A 17,798-nucleotide genomic window follows, 5' to 3' on the forward strand; every position below is an offset into this window, starting at 1 on the left:
ATTTGATAGAGTGCAAGTTGAATCTGAAAATCAAGTAGGGGAATATTCTCATATTCACAATATTAAGCCCCAGAATCATTAAAATCAGGAGTATTTGCTTGTATTTAGGTCATCAATAATATATTAATTTAAGAATGTTTTGTAAGGCTAGGGATATAGATCAGTGGTAGCGTGCTTGCATAGCAAGCGTAAAGCCCTGGTTTCAATCCCCAGCAGTAGAAAAAATAAAATTAAAAGAGTGTTTTGTAATGTTCACAGCACAAGTCTTTCACCTGCTTAGTTGTTTATTTCCAAATATGTTATTTCATTTCTACTCTTATTCTATTTAATAATATTATAAATAGAATTGTTTTCTTAATTATATTATTGGGCTGTTAATTGCTAATACATAGAAACACAACATAACTTGTAAATTGAACTTGCATCCTGAAACCTTGTTGATTTTATTCCTTAGTTTTAATAATTATTTATGGATTCCTCATGATTGTTCATATACAAGATTAAGCCCTCTGCAAAGAAAGAGTTGGTTTTGCTTCTTCCTTCCAAATTGGATGCCTTAATTAATTTATGTTTGGTAATAATTGTTTTTTTTAATTTACAAAAACAAAATTTGCAGATATTAATGGTATAATATGACATGTTTTGATACATGTATACTTTGAACAGTCAGGTAAAATATATCTATCTCCTCAAACATTTATTACTTCTTTGTAACGGAAACACTCAAAGTCCTTTTGCCAAACTTTTTAAGATATATATGTCATCCTACACTAGAACTTACACCCATCTGGCTGTCAGTTGATACTCACTGATGAACCTTTCTCCATCTCAACCTCCAATCTACTCTTCTCAGCCTCTGGTAAAACTATCTTTTAATTTTTATGAGATCATTTTTTTTTTTAGACTCCACATATGCATAAAATCTTAAGGTATTTACTTTTCTCCTTCCATCTTATTTCACTTAACACATTGTCCTCCAATTCCATCCATGTTGTCATAAATGACGGAAATTCATTCCTTTATGGCTGAATACTATTCTATTGTGTATATATGTATCTCATTTCCTTCTTTCTTTCCTCTTTTTGCTTTCTTTCCTTCTTTCTTCTTTTTTCCATCTTTCTTTCTTTTCTCTTTTATTGGTACTGGGGATCAAACCCAGCACCTTACCTAGGCTAGGAAAGTGCTTTACTACTGAGCTATATAGCCGACTCCTATTAATTTTTTTTGCCATTCATTTGTTGATGAAGACATAGGTATTTTTCATCTCAGCTACTGTGAATAGCACTGCAATAAATATGGGTGTGCAGATGGCTCTTCAATATACTTATGTAGTGGAATTATTGGATCACATGGCAATTACATTTTTAATTTTTTGAGAAGTGTTCATATTCCAGAAGGGCTGTACTATTTTATATTCCCAACAACTTTGCAAAACTTCCCTGTTCCCCACATCCTTGTCTGCATTTATTACCTTTTAGTTTTTTTTTAATAATGGTCATTCTTGTTGGATTGAGTTGAAAACTAATTGTGGTTTTGATTTTTGTTTATCTTATGATTAATGATATTGATTATTTTCATATACCTATTGGCCATTTGTATGGTTTCTTTTGAGAAATGTCTATTTAGATCTATTGCCCATCTTAATCAAGTTATTTGCTTTTTTAATATTAAGCTTTTGAGTTGCTTATATATTGTGAATATTGATACCTTGTAAGATGTATTACTTGCACATATTTTCTTCCATTCTATAGGTTGTCTTTGTATTCTGCTGATTGTTTCCGTTGCTGTGATGGAGCTTTTTAGTTTTATACAATCCTATTCATCTATTTTTGCTTTTCTTTCCTATAATTTTGGAATCTTGGCCCCCATATTCTTGTCCATTCCATTGTCCTGACATGTTCCTCCTACATTTTCTTATAAAATATTCATTAATTCAGGTCTTACATTTGTCATTCATACATTTTTTTAAAATTTATTTTTAGTTGTAGTTGGACACAATACCTTTATTTTATTTATTTTTATGTGATGCTGAGGATCAAACCCAGGACCTTGCATGTGATAAGTGAGCACTCTGGTGCTAAGCCACAACCCCAGTCCTTTATACATTTTGACTTGATTTTTGTAACTGATGAGAGAGAGGAGTTTAGTTTCATTCTTTTGCATGTGGATACCCATTTTTGCCAAGACTATTGAAAAGACTGCCCTATTCCCACTGTGTGTCTTTAGTGCCTTCATTTATTTTTCTTGCCTAACTTCTCAAGCTTGAACCTCTGTTACAATATTACATACAAATGGTAACAGGACACATTCCTATCTATATCCTGATCTTAGGAAGAAAGCATTCAACCTTTCAAAAACAAGTATCATATTACCCCTGGGGTTTTAATAAATTCCATTTATCAGGTTGAGGAATTTCCTTCTCTTCCCAATTTTTAAATGTTTTTATTATGAAGTATTTTTTATAACATAAAAGTCTTAATTGTTTATCAGTACAAGTATCTGTACAAATATATGTGAGTATAGGTGACTTTCTATGTATCTGGTAATCCAATCAGTGGTACGGAGGTCCAAGGCACTTAGATAACATTTGATACACACTTCTGTTATTGCTTTGAGAGGTAAGAAGGAACATAAGAACTTTACATGGACTTTTCACTGGTCAGAAATAGAAACATGACCTTCCACCTGTAAGAGGGTTTAAGAAGTATGGCTCTTTGTTGGCTGTGGACTGAGTTGTATCAATTTAGCATTCAGGTATATAAACCCTAACTGGCAATGTGATTGTATTTGGAAATAGGACCTGTAAGGACCATGATAAAGGTTAAATGAGTCATAGGGTGGGGCCCTAATTGTTTTCTTTTAGCACTTCCTTACTTATGAGGAAGAGAAACCAGACCTTTCTCTTCACCAAGGATAAGACAGGAAGTCAGTCATCTGCAAACCATAAAAGAGCCCTCATCAGAAAGTTAATTATCTGATACCCTTGATTTTCTTAGCCTTCAAAACTGTTAGAAAACAAATTTATGTTTAAACAACATTGACAGCCTTATGATCTTCCTTTGTGTTTTAACTAGTTTCACATTGCTGTGATTCAATGGTTTCAGTTCATAGACCAGCAGACTTCATTGCTCTGACCCAAGGTAAGGAATGAAATGGGAGAAGGAAACTGAGGAAGCTGCTCCCTCAGGATAGCAAGGACATAGAGAGAAGAAGGAGGGAAAGGAAGAAGGGAAGATGCACCCTTCCAGGGTTTGTCTCCAGTGACCTACCTACCCTAGCCATACAAGACCTGCCTACAGTTACCACCAAATCAGTCTATTCAAACTAGGATATATACTGATTAGCTTATACCTCTCATATGCCAATCATTTCACCTCTTAATATTCCTACTTAATGAAGTAGCTTTGGGGGTATGCCTTATACCCAAACTATAATACTTTGCATACCAGAAACCTCTTTTCTCTTGCTGCTTATAAGAGTATCTCTTTTTGTCTTTGTTTTTTGACAGTTTGATTGTAGTATTTTGGTGAGTTCTTTCTTAGCCTGATTGGAAAATTTCCTCTTTAATGTGTTTAGAAACTTTTGATCTTCATTTACCTGGATTTTTTGTATCTTTCCTCAGAATTTGAAAATATTGTCATTATTTTTTAAATATATCTTTGTCCCTGTCTTTCTTCTTAAAATCCTATAATACTAAAGTTTTCTCTCAAAGCTGTCTCATAGATTCCACAGGTTTTCTTGATTTTTTTTCTTTTTTCTCTCTTACTGGATATTTTCAAATGACCAGGCTTTAAGTTCACAGATTATATCTTCTGTATGATAAAGTCTTCTATTGATGCTCTTTTACATTTTTAATTTCATTCATCATATTTTTCATCAACAGAATTTTTGTTTGTTCCTTTATTATCATTTCTCTCTGTTGACTTTCTTCATCCATTGTCCTGATTTTTGTGATTTGCTTATCTGCGTTCTCTTATAACTTACTGAGCTTTCTTAAAAATTACTTTAATTTCTTTTAAGGTGATTTATAGATGTCTATTTTTGGATATCTCCTATACGGAAGTCAGTTACTGGAAAATTATGTATTTTGGTGGCTGCATACATCCTTGTATGTAATGTGACAAATATGGAAATTGGATTCTATTCCTTCAGAGTTTGTTTTGTTGTTGTTGTTAAGTAATTTTAATGAACAAATTATATGAAACTGTGTTCTTTTGTGTCTATAGCCACAGAATTCTCTATTTGGATATATTAGTGGCCTACAAATGATATAATTCAATATTTCTTTTAATGTGCTGAACCAATAATTATCCACTTCTTTCCTGTGGTTCAGAGAGACTCCTGTTTGCCTAATCTCCTCCACTCCCAGAGTTGGTTAATTAAAAGACAAACTTTGGAGAACCTTAGAGTAAGGTAATGTACATGTGAAGTGTGAACCCTTCTCTCCACTCAAGAAGCAGGGTATTGAGGATTTTTTCCCAATTTTGTGATATAGTGCTTGGGGCACTACCTAGTGTGTACCTCAAATTTTACAACCCCTTCAATGTGTATGTTTTCTCAGTTACCCAGAGTGTAGAAGTCTCGGAGCTTGTTTGACTTTCTACTGAAGAGAAGGGATCCATAAATAGACATTAATTTGGCGTATCTGGGTGGAAGAAGACAGGGGCCTCCTATTCCATGTTGCTAGTTTTCTTGTAGACTTTTAGTTCACAAAGGCAATAGACTTTTATTTTGGACTTTAACGTATTATGGAATTTAACTTTCAAATGTATTTATCTCTTCAATTTAATTCATCTTTAGAATTTTTTTAAAGGGAAGAGGTTTATTTTTAACATTCATTTCTATGAAGTTTTTTATTGTTATTGTTATTTCCTTCATGCAATTGCTGTCATAACTTGATATTAATGTAATTTTATTGCAGATACTTTCTTATAGCTTTGTTAAAAAACAAAGCTAGATACACCTTAAAATAAGACATAAAAGGAAATTGTTTATTTAACCTTGAGCTAAATTCAACTTGACACATTCCAGTGTCTTATGGTAACAAAATCTAAATTACTCTTCAGTGATTCTGAAGAGTAATTTAGATTTAATAAGCAGTTGAAACTGAGGATGAGATTCAAGAAGGTGGAACAAAAATGACTGCTATGCTGATAGTAGCCTTTTCTAAAGGTGAGTAAGTGTGGTATCTCATGTTGACTCTAATAAATGGTAACTTAAAGTATGATGTTACTATCCATTTTTTATGGCCATGAACACTGCAGATTAGTGGGATTTGCTTAGTAATGGTTTTATCAATCTTCTGCACAATTTTCATTATTTCATCTCGAGCAGCTAACGTGTTATTTTTATATCCACTGATGATTTATTCTTGCATTTCATTGCTCTCTTTAACTGGAAAATGGATAGTAACATCATACTCTAAGCAAATATGAGCAACAACTAAGCCTTTACAACCAATGATCTTGGAGTGATATTTTGGGTCTAGAGTAAATATTAGTTTAAAATTTCGTAATGCCCGATCTTCTATTTCAGATTGTAAAGCCTTGACTTGTTCTTGTAATCTCGCCTTGGCTTGTTCCACATTTGTAGCAAGGCCCTTGATGGATATGATATTCGACTCTATTCCAGGTTCTGATACCTGGATATTAACTTCAAATTCATCTATTAACTTATGTATCCCACTTCCTTTCTGACCAATAAGGTAAGTCAGAGGGTACATGCACTTCAGCAGTGACAGGAATTAGAGACTTAAGAGCTACTTTAAGACCTGGCTTCTAACTACCTTGCGTCAGAGGAGTTAAAGAGCAGATGAAAAGTAGTTCTCCAATAGCCTGCTTCACATTTTTCCTTTCAGCCTGAGACAAATATGGTGTCACATTTCTTTGGGGATATAGAAGCAGGTTCTTTAGTGCCGTTTCTTCCCATTTCTTCCCTATTTTCCTCAACAGCTGGATCTATATCTGTAGCTAGCCCTTCTTTGTCTGGGAAGTTGATTTGACCATTATAATCCCTAGCAATTTGTCGAATTTGGGAACCCATTGGTCCCATGACAAAACGATGGAACTTCTGGGGAATAACACATTCTGTCATGACTTGGGCATCCAAGTCTCCAATAATCTCCAAAATATATTTCTTGGCTGCTTCTACACAAGGTTTTGCTCCTTTTAGTGTGACTTTGTTGCTCTGTTTTCCTGAACATGAGAAGTTAAGAATTACACCACCATACTCCTCAGTCATGTCCCATAAAACCTGGACCCTTCGCATAATAAAGTGATGGTGGTACTTGGGGTTTATCAGCATATTATCCTCTACCACATTATCTAAATCTTTAACTAAAGCCTCTAGTCCCTTTTGTGTATCTTTGACAGATTCTTCTTTCCCTGTGAGAGTCAACAATTCCTGATCTTTGTCCTCAAAGGCAGGGAAAATGACACGAACTCCAGTCTCAGCACAGATCTTGGAAAAAATTGCCACCATTTTTACTCAAAAGAAACTTATGATACTGTGGTTTCACATGCAGTGCTGCAGAATAATTCTTGGTTTACTTTTCTTCTGATAGCTACAACAGCTTTTCCTTGGCCTTTTCCAACACTTTCAGCAGGGCCACTAATAATGACTTTTTGAAGAACTGAGTTGTTTCTGGGAAAATAAATGTCGCGACCCCTTGCCCGCAAGGAAGACGCAACTCAGGAATCTTCTTTCAGCAGTTTATTCAGGTCCTTGATACTTCTTCTAATAATCCCGGATGCCCCTCCCAGCCTTAATAAAGCACCTCAAGCCCCAATGCGAAGCTGTCACGTGGAACTTTCTCATAGGGTGTTGAAAAACCATGTGCCAACTCTCCCAAGTTAGGAGTTGTTTGTCACAAACCACAGCGGAGCCAGCGCCATCTTGTAATGGCAACCATAGTCTGCAAAAGCGGCAGAAGCGGCTCACCACAGTTCCCCCCTTTAGTTTTCTTAAAACAATACAGGCAAGAGTAGAGGTCCTATCCCACTGTACAGAAGTGGCTGCATAGTATGGCTCAGCCCTAAGGAGGGCCCTTCCCCAGACCTGAGGCCATATCAGCCGACGCCTTTTTTCGTGGGGCGGGGCGTGGATAAAGTGGGGTAAGGAAGGACGTCAAACCCGCATGCAATAGGACATGCTCTCCTTGAGGTCCACTTCAAGGATCACTCAAGTGCAGTGCCTTGCCTCGCATCCTGTATCGTGACGATAGTGGACGGAGGGGGATAGCTGAGGCTGAACTGTGGCTGTTTACAATGACAAACAAGTTGACAGCACCCTGAAAGAAAGGCACGGACTTTAAAGCGATAGAGAAGCACTAGTGTGGAAACCCATCTGCGTGCAATGGCAGCAAGACCGGCAGAGTGCAAGGGCTTTCCAACACTAAGAGAATAGCGAGGAAAGACATGTCGATCCCAGTGCAATGTTATAATAACTTGGGGTGCAACGACCATGTCAAAGATTTACTGTTTAAGATGCGCAAGCCAGACTTGAGGTGAGTTGCCATTTTCTAAAGCTGCAAGAGCTTGTATGATCATAGCCTTATCGTGAGCATTGCGGGCCTTGAGGCGACAGAGAAACCACAAACAGAGGAACATACCAAAGCAACACATTGCACCAAAAATGCCTACCCCCACCCACTCTTTAAAAAAGGAAAAGGCAGAAGATATCCAATCGGTAAATTGACCCAAAGTCACGGGATGGACACGGGTACTGTTCAAGACAGCTATCTGGGTTAGTTGAGACTGGATCATGTCTTCCGCTTCCATGGACCAATTTCCGGCCAAATATTCGCCAATGATGCGGGAAGCATTCCTGGAATCATTAAATCTGACAGAGGTTATGCATAAATGTGCACGTTGGTCAACGCAACCCAAAAGCACCAAGTCAGCCAATTCTTCTACCTGAGCTTGGAGTAAATCTATTCTTTGGTTGGCAGCTAAAATCCCTGACAAAATATGTTGATTAATTGTGTTTTGGGATTCAAGTATGGTGGAAGTTTGTTGAACAACTTCATTAATGGTGGCAGCAGTTTGTACTTGATTGGCCATGGCCACTCCGGTCGTAACCGCTGCAGCAGCAGATACCGCCACGGCTGTCACTATAGCTGCTGTAATTCCAAAATCCCTGCGGACTCTAAGTAGCTCAACAATGGGGAATTTTTCAGGATCCGCAGTTACCGGGATTGGGACAAAAGTTGGAATTTTCATAACCACTGCTACAGTCCAAGAACCATTCCAACACTCAGATAAGAGACAGGTAACATTAGAACAATCCAGCATCCCTGACGAGGTGTCATTAGCCAAAAGGAACAGGAACGGGGATTGGACACAGACCATTGCAGGGGGCAATGTGGAATTATATAACAGAGAGTTGAACGAAACAGAAGTAAGTCTATTACCTCGTTCACTCTCGCTAACAGTGCCAGAAACATTAGCCAACCAACTTTTGGCTCCTAGCAATTGAGCCAATGCAGAAATATCGGCTGAAGCCCCCTTTTCATTGGAAATCAGCCATTGAAACCAGGACCAACCCACTCCTGTAGAGGAGTTGGCACTGTTATTAAAGTTATAAACATACCTCTTAAGAGAGGGGGAAAGGGAGAAACCTTTAGCAACTTGATGTTTCTCCCAAGAATGATCCTGACAAGGTGTAAATGTTGGGGGAAAACCAAGATTAGGGGTACAGTAAGGAGAGGCCTTGAAATGAGTGGCATGATAGATACTATTAGAAGAAGGAGGCACTGGGATTAGCACCTCGGAGATAATAGCCAAGGTAGTTATGTTTAAAGCAGAGCTATTTGCAGGGGTCCCTGAGCCTAATTGCTTCCCGAAACTACTTGGCTCAGTACGGCACTGATAATGCTCCCTGAGACCTGACTGGACCGCAATGGGTCCTCCCAGTTAGTCAAATTTTTGGTCTTAAGGCTAATGCAATTAGTGTTCCCAAGGCTAAAGCAGAAAACTCCTGTGAGATTAACTTGAGATTGATTAAAAATGCTCTCCATGTCCCCTCTAGGAGAAGCACAGGGAGCAGACATCTCACATGAGGTAGAAAAAAGAGTGGGGAGGACACTAGAATTACCATGAACCGGCATCGGCATTGGCCATGCCCGTGCCACTGCCCACCACTGCATCGGTGTCGCCTGTGCCATCGGCATCAGCATCAGAGCCAGAGCACTTAGCAGGATGAAGATCCTCATCACAGGATTGCTGTGGTATCTCTTGTTGCTGGTTGGTTGATGTCAAGACTCTTCTTGTCAGGCGTTCAGGGACCCACAACGGTTCCGTGTGATCCTGGGGAAAAACACATACAGATCCTCGCGCCCATGTCAGCACGGGGTCGGGGCCATTCCATTGGCCCGTAAGAACATCTTTCCACTTAACATAGCCAATCACAGAGGGCTGAGGGGACACATGTCTATCGGCCGCAGAGCGACCATGAATATCCAAATTCAAAAAATTAATGGTAAAGAGAGCTAAGGACAGGCGTTCTTTAGGAGTGTGTTTAGCTCCTATTCCCCCTTTTTGTTTTTGTAAAGTTTCCTTTAAGGTGCAATGAGCACGCTCAACAATGCCTTGTCCTTGAGGATTGTAAGGCAGACCATGAGTAAGTTGCACTCCCATAGTAGAACAAAAGGATGTAAATTGTCTGCCAGTATAAGCAGGTCCATTATCAGTCTTAAGGGATGTAGGAGCACCCCATGCTGCCCATGCTTCTAGGCAATGAGTAATAACATTACGTGCCTTTTCTCCCGATAAAGCAGAAGCATGAATAACTCCAGAGCATGTATCAACAGAAACATGCACATACTTGAGGTTACCAAAGTCAGGAATGTGTGTCACATCCATTTGCCAGACAACCAATGGCTTCAATCCCCATGGGTTTACTCCATAATTAGGGGGATGAAGAAATGTGACACAATGAGGACATTGTAATACTATCTGACGAGCATCCGCTCTTGAAATGGAAAAACGCCTGTGCAGCGTTAAAGCATTAACATGGAAGTTCTGGTGAAATAATTTAGCCCCCTCTAAGGAGGAAGCCAAGCATATCAACTGACCTCTAGTGGCTGAGTCCGCACAGGCATTACCCTGTGATAATGGACCAGGAAGAGAGGTGTGAGCCCGGATGTGCATTGGATAAAAAGGAGCAGTGCGGCTACAGATAAGCTGTTGAAGCTGATTAAAGTAAGCAGATACATTATGGGCATCACTAATAGCTCCCACGGCCTCCAGGACTTTTAGTGCTTGTACCACATAGATGGAGTCCGAAATGAGATTAAAAGGAAAAGAACACTGTTTAAAAACCTCAATAACAATTTGTAGTTCTACCCATTGTGGATTTCCAGGAGCAAATTGATGCTGGACAGGGGGAGAATCATTAATTACATAAGCTCCCATTCCAGATTTGGAACCATCAGTAAAAATATTAACAGCCCCCGGAATAGGACTGGGTGAAGTTACCTTAGGGAAAATGATGGGATGTTCTTTAACAAAATTGAGTAATGGATGAGAAGGGTAATGATTATCAATATCCCCTTGAAATGAGCAACATAGAATAGCCCAGTTGTCTAGAGTAGCACACAAAACATTAAGTTGAGCTTTAGTGTAGGGTATGATAAGAGAAGAAGGTGACTGTCCGAAAAATTGAATGCTTTGTTGAATCCCTTTAAGTGCTAACGCTGCAACAGCATCAGGATAGTATTCTAAGGATTTTCCTGGAGATACATGTGGGTGGATCCATAGTAAAGGCCCGTCTTGCCACAGTACTCCAGTAGGCTGCCGCATAGTGGCAAGCACACATAACTGGAAAGGTTTATCACTCTGGAGCCTGCATAGAGTGGCATGCTGTATAGCTTCTTCTACTTTCATAAGGGCCGCTCTAGCCTCTTTGGTGAGGCTACGAGGGGAAGCAAGATCTGGATCACCCTTAAGAGTAGCATACAAAGGCTGGAGCACAATATTAGGAATATGTAAATATCCTCTTATCCAATTAATATCTCCCAGCAGTTTTTGAAAATCATTTAGAGTTTGGAGATCCTGAGTTCTTATGGTGATTTTTTGTGGTTTTAATTTGTCATACCCAATTGTCGCTCCCAAATACTTAATAGAATCCCCCGTTTGAACCTTTTCAGGTGCGATATGCAGTCCATATTGAGCTAACAGGTTTATTAGTTCTTTATAAGCCTCATTAACCCTTTGTTCTAATTTAGCAGCCAATAATACATCATCCATATAATGAATGATCTTAATGGAGGAATACTTTTGTCTGAGAGGTACGAGTGCCTTCCCCACATACATCTGACACATCGTAGGACTATTAGCCATGCCCTGCGGCAACACTACCCACTCAAACCTTTGATCTGGTTCCTCGTGGTTACACGAGGGAAGGGTGAAGGCAAAACGCTGTGAGTCTTTAGGATGCAAAGGAATAGAAAAGAAACAGTCTTTAATGTCAATAGCAATAATATGCCAGCCCTGAGGAACAGAGGAGAGCAGAGGCAGCCCTCTTTGAATGGGCCCCATAAGTTGCATTTGAGCATTAACTGCTCGTAGATCATGCAGTAGGCGCCACTTCCCTGATTTTTTCTTAATGACAAATATGGGAGTATTCCATGGAGAAGTAGAAGGTTGGATGTGACCCAAGTCAAGTTGTTCTTTAACTAGGTCATGAGCTGCTGTCAATTTAACCGAGGGAAGAGGCCACTGAGGCACCCAAACAGGCTCCTCGGTGAGCCATGTTATGGGTATTTGAGCCCCAGTGGCCCCTAGGAAAAACCCAGACCAAATCTGTTAAGCTTTTGACGACCTTGCACAGGATGCCTACGTCCCTGTAGGTGTTTTCCTACTCCTAGACCTGGCCTATACCCCATTTCTTGCATAATTTGTTGAGACACTGGGGAATAGTCATTGCTAAGAGTAAACCCCATGTCTTTCATCAGATCACGGCCCCATAAAGAAACAGGAAAATCAAGTACATAAGGCTGAAAGGTACCATTATGTCCTTCCGGGTCCTTCCAAGATAGATGTCTACAGCTGATTTGAGGGGCTTGGGCATATCCAAGTCCTCTTAGGGATTGATCAGAAGTCTGCACTGGCCATCCCTTAGACCAGTCCTTAAGGGCTATAATACTACGGTCTGCTCCTGTATCCAGCAATCCCACAATAGATTTACCTTCTATGCTTAATTCCAAAGTGGGGCGATTGCTCATATTCAGTGACAAATAGGCACAATTCCCTCCGGTGGTACCAATCTCATTTCCCGTCCGTGACCTTGAGTCAGAAGGGAAGTGGTTATGCAAGCTAGGCAAAATTAGTAATTGAGCAATCCGATCCCCTGGAGAGATAGACACAATGCCCCTTGGAGCTTCCACCATAACCTTTACTGTCCCTACAGCATCAGGGCTTATGACTCCAGGGAAAACATGAAGACCTTGCAAGATAGAGGATGCACGTCCAATTAGCAAACCTACAGTGCCAGGTGGTAAAGGCCCTTTAAACTCAGTTTCCACCAATTGGACTCCCATCTTAGGTGTTAATACGAGTCTGGAGGTGGAACAGAGGTCCAATCCTGCGGCGCCTGTAGTGGCTCTCCCCGTTTCATGGGATGGCGTAGAGATGGCCATGTCTCGGGTTCGGGTGTGACATTCTCCACTGCCCCATATATTTGTGGGCCCTGGGGTCGGGGGCCCCGTCGGCCGTTTTTTGGCCCATCTGAAATAGGCTGTCCATGGATGTCCCTCACTGATCTACACTCTTTTGCCCAATGCTTCCCCTTTTTGCATTTTGGACACAGCCCCGGTTGACGAAGGCCATTGAAAGGGCCACTGTGAGGAGGTCCAGTAAAATTGTCTTTTTTGGGACATTCACGTCTGAAATGACCAGATTGACCACAATGGAAGCATGTTCTGTCACCAGGACCGCCCCCTTTGGCAATCCGAAGGACAGCAGCTGCAAGACCTGCGTTAGTTAAAGGTCCTCCAATCTCTCTACACACCTTCATCCATGCTTCTATGCCCTTGTTTTTATAAGGAGTGATTGATGCTTTACATTCCTTGGTGCATTGCTCAAAGACCAATTGCTTGATAAGGGGCATGGCTCTATCAGGATCCCCAAAAATCTTTCCAGCGGCATCCACCATCCTTGCTACAAAATCTGAAAAGGGTTCTGTAGGGCCTTGTAGAATCTTGGTCAAATTACCAGATACCTCTCCTCTATTTGGAAGTGACTTCCATGCCCGAATGCAAATGCTGTTAATTTGATCATATGCCTCAAGAGGAAATCCTGTCTGTTGATTAGCAAATCTCCCCTGCCCCAAAAGCATATCCTTATCCCAAGCGGGGTGTCCCGCCGCATGGTTTTGGGAGGCCTGCTCTATTGCGCCCTCTAGCAAAAATGCTCTGCAGCCCAAATATTTACCCGGGGAAACGCAAGCCCGAACAAGGCTAGCCCAGTCAGAGGGAGTCATGCAGTATCTAGACAAACCCTCCACCTGAGTTAGTGTGAAGGCGGCATCCACCCCATAAGTACGCACGGACTCCGCCAGGGTCTTCACAATTTTGAAATCTAAGGGTTCATGGAATCTTCCCCTATTGTCATCCTGAAAAACTGGATAAGCAAGACCCATCTCAGCATTAACAGCCCTCCATGTTTGGGCATGGAAAGCTCTCCCCGAAACACCCCCACCGTATGGCGGTGGATCCGGAGGATCATTTTTCTTGAGCCCCTGTTTATTTCTGTTCCCTTCTCCTATACCTACACTCCCTAGCTGACGAGACAGCCTCCCAAGCTCTTCCTCCTCATCCTCCTCTTCCTCTGACCCACTTTCGCATGGGGGTGTGCGCAGCGCACTGAGATCTGGATACAATCGTCTCCTCCCCTGTTTCACGCTCCGCACACTCCCATCCTCCTGAGGTACCTCACTTTCTGCCGTCTCTGACTTCTCCTCATGTAATTGCTCTAGAACTTCCTGTCCTTTAGTAAGTGCTTCCTGACATCTGCCATCTGTGAGGCAACTACGGACCATCTTCCAAAGGGGTATCACCCCACCCTTTAATATGCCCTGCTCAGAAGCAAAGTCAAGATCTTTGCCTAATTCATCCCAGCTAGGTATAGTAAGGCTGCCCGAAAATGCAAACCACGGTGCAGCAATATCTGTCTTCTGTAAAAATCTCTCTAAAGTACTACGTTTCACTTCTAGGCCCTTGGAACGTAACAGGCCATCTAGGGCCAGGAGAAGCGGACTTGAAGATGCGACACCCATGACACAACAACAAAAGAAGCACAAAAAACAACAACAAAAGAAGCACAAAAAACAAAAGTGAAAGTAAAAGCGAAAGTACACAGTGCAGCTGCAATAAAATGTAACGCTCTCTCTTTCTTTACAGAGGAGCTGCCCGCTTTGATCGTGGATCCCACTTACCTGGGACTAACCCTGCTTTGATCGCAGATCCCACTTACCTGGGACTAACCGGTGCACCACCCCTGACTGACTGAAAGTTCTGGTTCCTGGGTTTCGGCACCACTTGTCGCGACCCCTTGCGCGCAAGGAAGACGCAACTCAGGAATCTTCTTTCAGCAGTTTATTCAGGTCCTTGATACTTCTTCTAATAATCCCGGATGCCCCTCCCAGCCTTAATAAAGCACCTCAAGCCCCAATGCGAAGCTGTCACGTGGAACTTTCTCATAGGGTGTTGAAAAACCATGTGCCAACTCTCCCAAGTTAGGAGTTGTTTGTCACAAACCACAGCGGAGCCAGCGCCATCTTGTAATGGCAACCATAGTCTGCAAAAGCGGCAGAAGCGGCTCACCACAAATAAATATGGATCTTTCCACATTCTTCCATGATTGAACTAATCAAACACTCTTTGGAATCAATAAGAGATTTGTGCAGACTGGAAGGAATAAAAATTTCTACTTCTGAAATATTGGCTATATCTTTCTGAATTGAAAGGATCCAGTTATGTGCAATGTCACAGTTTTCTGGCTTTCTACTAATGACAATATTCTCTGAGTTGCTACTATTGCAGATGGAAAATTAATCTTGGTGATTCTTGCTGCACATATTTTTTTGATGTTTACACCTCCTTTTCCAATGATACTTTTGTGATACTTTTTGAAGATGGGAATAGTTATAGAATAGCTGTTTTCTATAATGTCTTCTACCACGTTCTCCAAATACTCTGTGCATTTTTCTAATTCATATTTTGGCCCTATAAGTTGGATAATGTCAGTTTTCTCTGATGAGTGTGGAAAATTAATCATAACTTCTGGGAATTTCTTACGTATGTCACGGATCCGTTCACCTTTCTTCCCAATAATTGTGTGGTGAAATCTTTGCTCAATTATTAAGTCCTTCCTGTGCTTTTTTTAAAAAATTAGTGGCAAGATCAATAAGTTCTCTCTTGACCTGTTGGACACACAGATGTTCCCCTTCAATTCTGATCAAGATATTTTCATTTTCATTTAAGATTAACACAGAAACCTTATTCTTCTCCTTAATTCTATTTATGATAGCACCATTTTTCTCTATCAGGCACTTGTGAAATTTATAGTCAATGTTGATCTCTTCATAATACATTCTGTTAATTAGATCTGTGAGTATGATCTCAATTTCTTTTTGGGCATAATTCACATCTTCCACTGGTCCTTTTAGGATAATTTTATCTTCTCCAGTAAACTCTGTATGTACTCTTGGCATGTTCTTTGTTACTTTGGATATATTCTGACCTTTCTTACCCAAGAAGGGGAAGAGATGGAGGAAATAATGTAACTCTTAGCCTTCCAATAGGCTTCAATAAATGCTACCCCTGTACTTTCAGGCTCACTTTGAGGTGTCACAGAATCTGAAATACTATCTGAGGGTAAGATCTCTATGGAAACTCCAGTTCTAAGATCTCTTGCATGGAATTGTGCTTGGGACCTATGGTATAATTATGCTGTGATTTCATCTCCCTATCTGTGGTAGTTGTTTTATTTTTGGTGTTCTCAAAAATTTCCCTTACACAACACTCAGCTTGATCCACTTGTGGTTTTCTTCCTTTGAAAAATATTTCTATCTCATTGTCACTGGATGATGGAATATGGATGTGTGCCTCTGTTTCCTGAATAGTATTGTCAGTAGTTTTACTGTGTGGCCTGGCACACAAGGGATGAAATATCTTTTTTTTTTTTTCATGTAATCTCTCTATAACATGCTTGTCTTGTTCTTCAGATTTAAGAAAGACTCTGTATGGAGATTTCTGTGTAATCTGGTGTGTGCCAACATTATTGATGCAGTTGTTCTGAGTATGTGGGTATAAGAATTCAGTGTTCATTGCAGATTTTTGTTCCAAGTCTTGTAGTTTATCTTCAGTCTTGCTTATAACACAGCAATGCTCTTCTTTGGAACTAGACTTTGTAGTAAAAACATGTTCATGAAACCATGTAAAAATTTTGTTCTGAGCTTTCATGACAGATTCTGGATTACCAGAGACTGTTATGTAGAGGTCTAGGTCTTTGACAAAAGTTAATTCTAGGTTAACACCAGTTCTTTCCATGATATCTAGATAGAATTTTGTTTGTTTAGCTTCATCAAATTGAAGCAAATACTTTTCTTCCTCCAACAGCACATAAAAAGCTTGAGTGATAACTGACGTCTTTGCATATTGAATATTATTGCTAGAGGATTCTGCAAATTCCTGAAGATTTTGTAGCCAATTTATTTTTTGTAAGTATTGACAAAAAAAAATTGTGTAAGTAAGAATACCAAGCTCCTCATCTAAATTTAAAGTGGTAGGATTTTCTTTTTGAATATGCCTACTTTGGTGCACATTCAGATTTTCTTTGGAGGTCATTGTTGATTTTTAAGTAGGTACAATGCAGATGTGTTGAAGATAAATGGTCAGCAGCCAGAAAATTCCTCTTTTAACTGCCTTTTTTCATATTACTGAAAATATGAATAATAAATGCTTTAAAGATGTAATTCCTTTTCGAATTAATCTATACATTCAATAATACAAAAAAGTATAATATATATATATATATATATATATATACCATCTCAGTATCACAATTTTAATGCCTAATAGTTCTTTCCAACTCAATTCATCCAATGCAATCCTGATTATATCTCCAGATTTTCTTTTTTTGGAACATTTTGGAATTTTATAAGTGGCACTTGACTTTCCTCCTTTTCATTAGGCCAAGCACTTGGTGTCATCTTTTATTTCTCAGTTTCTATTGTGTAACACATGAAAAATAAAAGTATTTCTGTTAATCTAAGTATGGCGTTTTTAAATTATTTCTAATCTGCATGCCTTGTCTATTTCATCATGTCATTGTACTAATGCTATATCAACTTCTATTCTTGGCCTTTATGGCCTTTTCTCCACAAAGCAGAATCCAATGTATTATTTCCTTAATAGCTTCTAGTGGATTCCCTTTGCAAGTAAAACGAAATGAATACTATCACCCAAAAGTATATGAAATATTAAATATTTGAAAACTTTCACCTAGAGAAAATAAGTTTGATCTAATTCTCTTTGTTTTACTACACCCTTAAGTACTCATTCTTCTCCACCCTCACTGATCACAGCATCTACCAGTTTTCTCCTAATTCACTATGCTACTGCTAAAGTGGTCCATCTGTTGCTTGGCACTTGTCTTTCCAGGACTTGGTACTCAGTACTTCATCTGTTTACAAACCATTTTTTCCATTGTCTTGTATAGTTTTCTCCTTTCATTATTCAAGTGTTAACTCAAACATTACTTCCTAAGAGAGGATATCTTAGCTTGATCTGACTAAAT

General features: G+C 39.7%; 1 pseudogene; it reads right to left on the reverse strand.

Moving 5' to 3' along the window:
• Positions 1–5,119: 5,119 nt before the first annotated feature.
• On the reverse strand, positions 5,120–16,846 carry LOC113177604 (vigilin-like; annotated as a pseudogene).
• Positions 16,847–17,798: the final 952 nt, after the last annotated feature.

Source organism: Urocitellus parryii, chromosome X (assembly GCF_045843805.1).
Source record: "Urocitellus parryii isolate mUroPar1 chromosome X, mUroPar1.hap1, whole genome shotgun sequence".
Classification (NCBI taxonomy): Eukaryota; Metazoa; Chordata; class Mammalia; order Rodentia; family Sciuridae; genus Urocitellus; species Urocitellus parryii.